This window comes from Bubalus kerabau, chromosome 13 (genome assembly GCF_029407905.1).
Source record: "Bubalus kerabau isolate K-KA32 ecotype Philippines breed swamp buffalo chromosome 13, PCC_UOA_SB_1v2, whole genome shotgun sequence".
Taxonomy (NCBI): domain Eukaryota; kingdom Metazoa; phylum Chordata; class Mammalia; order Artiodactyla; family Bovidae; genus Bubalus; species Bubalus kerabau.
The window spans coordinates 73,809,448-73,818,273 of record NC_073636.1 but is presented as its reverse complement, the minus strand read 5'-3'; positions in this window follow the sequence as shown (position 1 = coordinate 73,818,273).

Genomic DNA, 8,826 nt, shown 5'->3' with positions numbered 1-8,826 from the left:
TTTCTCTTCCCCAGGAAGTAGTGAAAAGTCAAAGTGTTCATTGCTCAATTGTGTCTGACTCTTTGCGTCCCCATGGACTGTAGCCCACCAGGCTCCTCTGTCCATGGAATTCTCTAGTAAGAATACTCAAGTGGGTAGCCATTCCCTTCTCCAGGGGATCTTCCCAAGCCAGGGACTGAACCTACCTCTCCTGCATTGCAGGCAGATTCTTTATGGTCTGACCCACTAGGGAAGCCCCAGAAAGTAACCAAGTATCAGTTATATAGCAGCATGCATTTGTCAAGGGAGGTGAGGTTTTGCTGCCATGAGAAACATCCTCAAAATCTCAGTGCCTTACCACAACAAAGGTCTATTTCTTGATCCTTACATGTTTGTCATGTGTTGGCTTCAACTATATCTCTGGACACAGGTTGAGAAATTAAGAAGGTTATGGTAATCTCAAAGCAGAGGGAAAAGAAACAGTGAGGAACCTCTGCTTGAAAGGCACATGTCATTTTCACCCACATTTCCTTGGTCAAAGCAAATTATATAGCCAAGTCTACTTCAGTAGGAATGTATAATCTTCCATAGAGAAGGGCAGTAAAAATTTTTCTGCAGTTTTATAGCATACATAAAACTATAGAAATAGGCATCAGAGATCAGTCCTGGGTGTTCTTTGGAAGGAATGATGCTAAAGCTGAAACTCCAGTACGTTGGCCACCTCATGTGAAGAGTTGACTCATTGGAAAAGACTCTGATGCTGGGAGGGATTGGGGGCAGGAGGAGAAGGGGACAACAGAGGATGAGATGGCTGGATGGCATCACCGACTCGATGGACATGAGTCTGGGTGAACTCCGGGAGTTGGTGATGGACAGGGAGGCCTGGCGTGCTGTGATTCATGGGGTCACAAAGAGTCGGACACGACTGAGTGACTGAACTGAACTGAACTGAACAATTTTTATTAAAAATTTTTTTTTGGCCACAGCTTGCAAGATCTTATTTCCTTGGCAGTGAAAGCTCATAGACCTGTCCACTGGATTGCCAGGGAATGTCCAGGTGTCATTTTAATATAATTTATTACAATATTGAACTTTACTTTTTTCATGCAAAAATGTCTTAGAAGTCTTTCCGTGTTATAAAAATAGACCCGTCTCTCACCTTAAACTATATCTATGTATATCTATTTATTTACTTGGCTGCACTATGTCTTAGTTGCAGCATGTAGAATCTAGTTCCCTGACCAGGGATCAAACCTAGTCCCCCTGCGTTGCAAGCACAGAGTGTCAGCCACTGGATCACCAGGATAGCACATCCATTTCCTTTTCATTTGTTTATTTACTTTTTAAGCTTACTTTTTCTTTATTGCTGCATGGGTGCTCAGTCGTGTCCGACTCTTTGCGGCCCCATGGACTGCAGCACACCAGGCTTCTCTGTCCTTGGGATTGTTTTGAACAGTTGTATTAACGTGCCATAATATGGATGCAGTATTGTTTAGCTAGTCCCTTATTTGAAGACATTTAAATTGTTTCTAATGTGTTATTATTGCAAACAAAGTGTAGTAAATATCTTCAAACTTGCCCCTTGTGGACATGTGCAAGTTTCTCTGGGGTGGGTACAGAGAAGTGGAATTGTTCGTGAATAGCTCACAAGTAGTTCCAAAGGAACTGCCAATTCTCTCTCTGTATCCTAGTATGGCACACTCATCAGGAGAATTTCAAAGAATTTGACACAAAGACTATTTACAAAGAATAGTGTAGTATCCCAGGACTGATAACAGTGAGGCTAGACCTGAAGGAACAAAAAGAGAGCACTGAGCAGTCATGCAGAAAGGGAAGGGTGAAATCAGACGAATATGGCCCCACAGAGAAGAAGAAAAGGGAGTAAACATCTCAAATCCTGCTTTTCCCTCTGGTCCCCTATGGGACTGACCTCAACCAGATAACAGACAGCCAGGGAGTCTGTTTATCTAGTCCATCCTGGCCTGCCTTCTGGAACATAGAAGAGGTAGAAAGGATAGAAAGCCAATCTAAAGGAGCAAATAGCAGATACTCATCCATTCTCTTATCCATGGAACAAGAAATGACCTAATTGCTTGCCAATATTATAAGAAAAAATAAGGTACTTAAAAGTGCATTTTGAACTTGCATTGCCCTAATTGTGGTACTGGAGAAGACTCTTGAGAGTCTCTGGACTGCAAGGACATTAAACCAGTCAATCCAAAAGGAAATCGACCAAAAGGAAATTCATTGGAAGGACTGATGCTGAAGCTGAAGTTCCAATACTTTGCCCACCTGATATGAAGAGCCAACTCATTGGAAAAGACCCTGATGCTTTAAAGATTGAGGGCAGGAGGAGAATGGAGAAACAGAGGATGAGATGGTTGGATGGCATCACTGACTCAACAGACATGAATTTGAACAAACTCCAGGAGACAGTGAAGGACACTATTCGTGTGTTGCAGTCTATGGGGTCGCCAAGAGTCAGACACAACTTAGCAACTGAACAAGAATTGTTAGTGAGGACTTCTGTTTATAACACAGAAACCCAGATAAGCTAGGTTTAAATAATCTAAGCCTAACTGCTACAGCAAGGGTCGCCAACCTCCAGGATCTAACGCTTGATGATCTGAGGTGGAGCTGATGTAATAATAATAGAGATAAAGTACACAAAAAATGTAATGTGTTTGAATTGTCTTGAAACCACCACCGCCCCCGCCCCCGCTCTGGGCCCCCGCCCAACAGCTTGTGGAAAAATTATCTTCCCTGATGCCAAAAAGATTGCAGACTCATGTGATACAGCATCCAACTATTGACAATTCACAGTGTTTACATTTAATTAGAAGCAAAGAGATCTTGTTGTTACTGTTTGTAGAAACAATGGGGTTGATTTGGTGCTTTGTACCACCAAGTCTTCTGGGACTTGGGCTACGTTAGTTTTGTTGCTTCATTTCACATTAATTGTTCATTTGGACCAAGATCACCTCATGGGTACAAAATGTCTGTTTCAACTCCTGCCATTGCATCTACATCCAAACCAGAAGGAAAACAGAAGAGGCCAGAGGGAAAAGGTGGAGGTATTGGGTACAACCCCATTGCCTCTTAAAGGTTCTAGAATCTGCTATGTGATTATCTGATTTATATCTTATTGGACAGGACTCAGTTACATGGCCATATTTGGCTATAAGGAAAGCTGAGAAGATTAACATTTATTTGGGAGACTGTGTGCCTAGGCACAAGGAAGATGACCTGTAAATACTGTTTTTAAAAGCCCAGGAATTGGACAGACATCCTTCTTGGAAGGTGAATGGGTCCTGCTTTCTAAGAGTGTACCTGTCCTCTGACCTCTATAACCCCTGGCTCCTTCCTTGGGGATACTCTTCCTTGTTCAGTATTCTTATGGCTAAATTTTAATAGATACGAGTGTTACCCTTTTGGGGACTGCACAGATACTATAACCCCTGTTTCCTGATAGTTTGGAGACCCTAGAGTTTCTCATTTCTTTGAGGAAGAAATAAAGGTAGAGATGTTTATTAGGGGACATTTAGTAGTCTCTTCCTCAGATGCTCAGAATAATGCCCAGCCCATTTTTTTTCTGTGTTTTTAGCACAGGAGTCACATCCTATATGGAGGCTAAGTTCTAAAGACAGTTCTTTTTCTTTTCTTTCTTTTTAAAATATTATTTATTCATTTGTCTGCACCAGGTCTTCGCTGTGGCATGCGGGTCTTGAGTTGTGACACGTGGAATCTAGTTCTCTGACTGGGGACCAAACCCAGGCCCCCTGCACTGGGCGAGTGGAATCTTAGCCATTGGACCATCAGGGAAGTCCCTAAAGACAGTTCTTAAAGAAAAATCATACACAGTCAAAATATTATTGATATATTGTTATCCTGCATGACTTTGTAAATGTGTATCAGTTAGCCAGGACTGCCTAACAAGCCACTTTAAAACTCAGTGATATAAAACAATAGTGATTTACTTTCATGTATGCTGCTGCACTCTGGCTGATCTAGTAGCCAGGCACTCTCTGGCATGGCAGAAGCATAGAGGGCAAGGCCAACCCTGCAAGCACACTTTAAGCCTCTGCTTGAATCAATAACTGCTAACATCCCATTGGGAAAAACAAGTCATGCAGCGAAGCCTAAGGTCAGCAAGCAGGTGGAAAGCATACAGGAACATGAACCAGGGCAACATCCCCAACATCAAAACTTTGCTCTTCCTCTAGAAGTGGTGTGGGAGAGGGAGTGAGATGCTTTTAAACAATTCAAATTTGCCAGAAAATGGATTTTTAAATAAATCACTCAAATGCATTAGTCAAGTTGTGGCCCTCGATTCTTCCATTGCTTATTTGAAGAGGTCAAGGAATCTATCACCAACCGCTTGCCCCGTTAGTTGAACATTGCGTAACATGAATGATGAAATAGTCAGCACTTGGGAATAGTCATCATTGTTAATGGCATGAAACCCGTAAAATAATATATGTATTATTTCTGTATGAATTGGTCAAAATACATCAGTTATTACAATTGACAAGGCCTGGGTCACAGGTTTACTGAGTGGATGACAAGCATAACCATTTTCATTTTTTAAATCCCTCCTCCCCCTACCCATGAGATTGACATTGGTTGCCTACCAGTCATTCCCCCTCTTGGAACAGCAGTGCAGATGGAACAAATATGTGGGCTCTGTAGTGGATACAGTGACACGCTGCCCAGACCCCTCACTCCAGGATTGAGGCACTTATATTCCCCCAGCTGCTGCAAGCATAGGCTGCTGACAGCTCTCAATTGAATCCTTCATGAGGACTTGCCCTTGGCTGAAGAAAGCTACCTAATCCAAGTTCTATATGTCCAATGACCATCCTACCTTCATACTTACCGCTTTGTATCAGCTGAGGCCTCTGGGGACTCTAACCCACAACAGGCTCTGAAGTCAGATGGAACTGGGTTCTGAGTTTTATCCCAAATATTCACAAGCTATGTGGTCTTAGACACGATACAACCACCTTAGCCTCAATTTTATAATCTCTGAAGGTGAAATAATAATAGCTGTATGCCTGTCATAGTTACGGGGAGGATCAAGAGAAATAATACATGTAAATCACATGGTACCTGGCACATGTTAGATTGTGCTGAAATGTATTTCGTTTTTACTCAGATCTTTGCCGGGACTTCCAAAAGCCAGTGTCCTCATACTTCACCAAGGCAGAAATGGATCTGTTGTGCTAAGTTCTTTCCAGCAGATGACGCCAGTGGGTAAGGCTGCAGTCCTGTCCAGCTCAGTTACAATTCTCACTATTCACAGATTGACATCAGTTTCATTGGGATTATCTCGTTTGATTCTCTGTCATCAACCATTTCTCAAGGGCTAAATATTTCATCATTCTTTCATCTCTTTCTCAACGGATGCTTACTGAGTCCTTACTCCAGCCAAAGAGCAGACTTAAATCCCTTCTAAAGCATTTGATTAAGAAATAAAACAAAAGAGGGACTTCCCTGGTGGTCCAGTGGTTAAGAATCCACTTTGCAATGCAGGGGACATGGGTTTGCTCCCTGGAATCTGCATGCCACAGGTAGAGAGAAGTCTGTGCATGACTACTAAGACCCAGCGCAGCCATAAATAAATACATAAATAATTTTTTTAAGAAAATAAATAAAATTCCAAGACCTTGCTGGCAAGCTGGACTTTTACAGATAAAAAAGACAAGTTTTAGCCACTGATTTTGTTCTGGTCCTGACTTGCTGCCAACTCGTGTTCTTGAAGGAGGCTGCTTTCAGTAAAGCACTAAAGCCCAAGAAGCTTGATCTGAGTGAAACTGAGGCAGGAAGATGACTCCTCTGCAGGGACAGCTAAGGTGGCTCCCCAGAGACCTCTGCTGCCCTTCCCAAGGGCACAGCACATGGTTCTTGGGCTGGTTAAGATGGCCCAGTCAGAGAAAAAAAAATCTGTGAAGGAAATGCTGAAGGCTTGGGGGGAAGAGGAGTCAGCCGGCCTGAATGCAGGCGCTCCTGGGAGAAGCAGCTTTGCAGCAGTTCCTTCAGCTGTGCCAGGGGTCAGCGAGCATCCCTGGAAGCCAGGAGACCAGGCCGGCTGAGGTCCTGGTGGGAGAGAGGGTGCCCCCTCAGCCTTTTCTCACCCACTCCAGAGCTGTGGGGGAATGAACTCACCGGAAGACCACCCCAGCAGTGCAGTTTAGGGGTGCCAAGAAGGGCGTCTTCCACAGATGGAATCCCTCTCTCATCAACCAGGCTGTGGGCCCCAAATGCCACCATTAGTGTTTCATTGTCCCTTAAAATGAAAATTGCGAGAATTAAGAACAGAGGAACAGAACTCCTCTATATAGGTAGGGGTGTGTGTGTGTGTGAGAGAGAGAGAAAGAGATTGTACTGACTTGGAGAAAAGTCTGTAAATGTGCACATCAACTATTAACATGGCTTGTCTTGAGCCAGAAGGTGTGGACTAAGTTAGAAAGATTAATGGAGGATAGGAAAAGAGGATGAAAGGAGTAAGTGAGAAAAAAAAAATCACATTAAAAAGGATGTTCATGATTGCAAAGCATCTGCCTGCAATGTGGGAGACCCGGGTTCGATCCCTGGGTCGGGAAGATCCCCTGGAGAAGGAAATGGCCACCCACTCCAGTACTCTTGCCTGGAAGATTCCATGGACGAAGGAGCCTGGTAGGCTACAGTCCATGGGGTCACAAAGAGTCGGACATGACTGAGCGACTTCACTTTCACTTTCATGATTGAAATAATTATTATTTTGCGTAACAACCAATATGACTTTATTCTTGGAATATAAAGTTGATTTAACATTAGAAAATGAGGGACTTCCTTGGTGGTCCAGTGGCTAAGACTCCAAACTCCCAGTGCAAGGGGCCCAGGTTTGATCCCTGGTCAGAGAACTAGATCCTGCATGCTGCTACTAAAAGGTCCTGAGTGATGCAACTAAGATCTGGGGCAGCCGAATAAGTAAAATAAATAAAAATAAATATTAAAAAGAAAACAGACATTAGAAAATGAACTCATATAATTTACCACTTTAATAGAATAAGGAGAAATGTCATACAACCACCTCAGCAGCGGTGGTGGTGCTTTAGTTGCTAAGTTGCATCCAACTCTTGCCAACCCCATGAACTGTACCCTGCTAGGCTCCTCTGTCCATGGGATTCTCCAGGCAAGAATAGTGGAGTGGGTTGCCATTTCCTTCTCCAGGGGATCTTCCCGACCCAGGGATCAATCCCAAGTCTCCTGCATTGCAGGCAGATTCTTTTACCAACTGAGCTATGAGGGAAGCCCAACCATCTCAGTAGATGCAAAGAAAGCATTCGATAATATAGAACACAAGTTTATGATAAAAAAAAAAAAGACCTTCAGAAATTAGCAGTAGAAGAGAACTCCCTTAGTGTGATAAAAATTTTCTCCAAAGATCACATGGCATATTTAATGGGAAGATATTGAAAGCATTTCCACTGAGATAAAAAAAGAAACAAATTCCTAGTATGTCCATTTCTATTTATCATTATATTTGAGATCCTAGCCAGTGGAACAACTAAAGATATGAAAGGAAGAGAGTTACAAACATGGTTACATATAAGGAAAAATCCCAAAGCTACCAATAAGCTAACAGAACTAAAAGTAAATTTAGCAACATCACCATATACAAAGTCACTTGTATTTTTATTTATCACAAAAATGAAATATAAAAGTTTGCTTAATAACATTAAAAAAGAAAAAAAATACCATTTACTTGGTATCATAAAACCCAGATAGCTAGGAGTAAGTCTAAAAAAATATGTGCAAGACCTGTACATTGAAAAGCTTAAAACATCACCAGGAGAAATGAAAGTTCTAAATAAACAGGTATTACTTGTTCATGGGTCAGAAGACTCAATATTGCCAAGAGGTCAGTTCCTTCCAAATGATTCTAAAGATTCAGTGCAATTTTTGTCTTTGAAAAAATAAGGAATATTTATTATTTGTTTCAATTCCTATAAAAGGTTACATCTGTTGCTCATGAGTGTAAAGACATGCATGAAAGATACCCACTAAAATATTAACAGTAGCCATATACCATGATGAGAATTTAAGGGATTTTACATTCTTCCTTGTAATTTTATGTATTTAAAAAGTTTTATAGAGGGTATTTGATTAGGAAAGTGGATTAAAAAACAAAACAAAATGAAGAAAACTATTGCAAGCCACATGGGAAAAGCAATGACAAAAGCTGAGACTTTCATGTCAGATAGGATTCAAATTCCAGCTCCTCCATCTGCTAGCTGTGTAACTCAAAGCAAATTGCTTAACCTCTCTCTGCCTCAGTCTCTTCCTCTTTAAAAGCAGGGGTTGAGTAGATAGCTCTTCTTTTTGCCTGCCCAGCATCTTTCCCCTTGATCTCCCTTTGGCAATCATCCTACCTAACTCCCACCACAATTTGCTTGATTTGTGCAAAACTGGTGAGCCCAGGCACCCACGGGGTCTAGTCTGGTCATGTAAATGAGGGAAGTGGGCCAGATGTGAAGAAGGAACATGGGTAAAAGAAATATTTTACTTTCTTCTTTAATGCACTGTTTAAAAAAGATAAAAACCAATATTGTAAGATTTATGACAAATGGTTCTGATATGAGGCTTCAGGGCTGAAGAGGGGACTGTGGAGAAATGGAGAAACCGTGTTCTATCCAGAAGGGACCCTTGTCACAGGGTGAAGAAGTTCACCCATGTTGCTGGATTTCCAAATTGTCAAGAGAAGCAGAAATCTGGATTTTTATGTGAAATCTCTCGATATTTCATTTTTGGCAATGAATGCAAAGAAATTTTTAAATGCTAGGCAGGCCTAAATGGTGGAGGCCA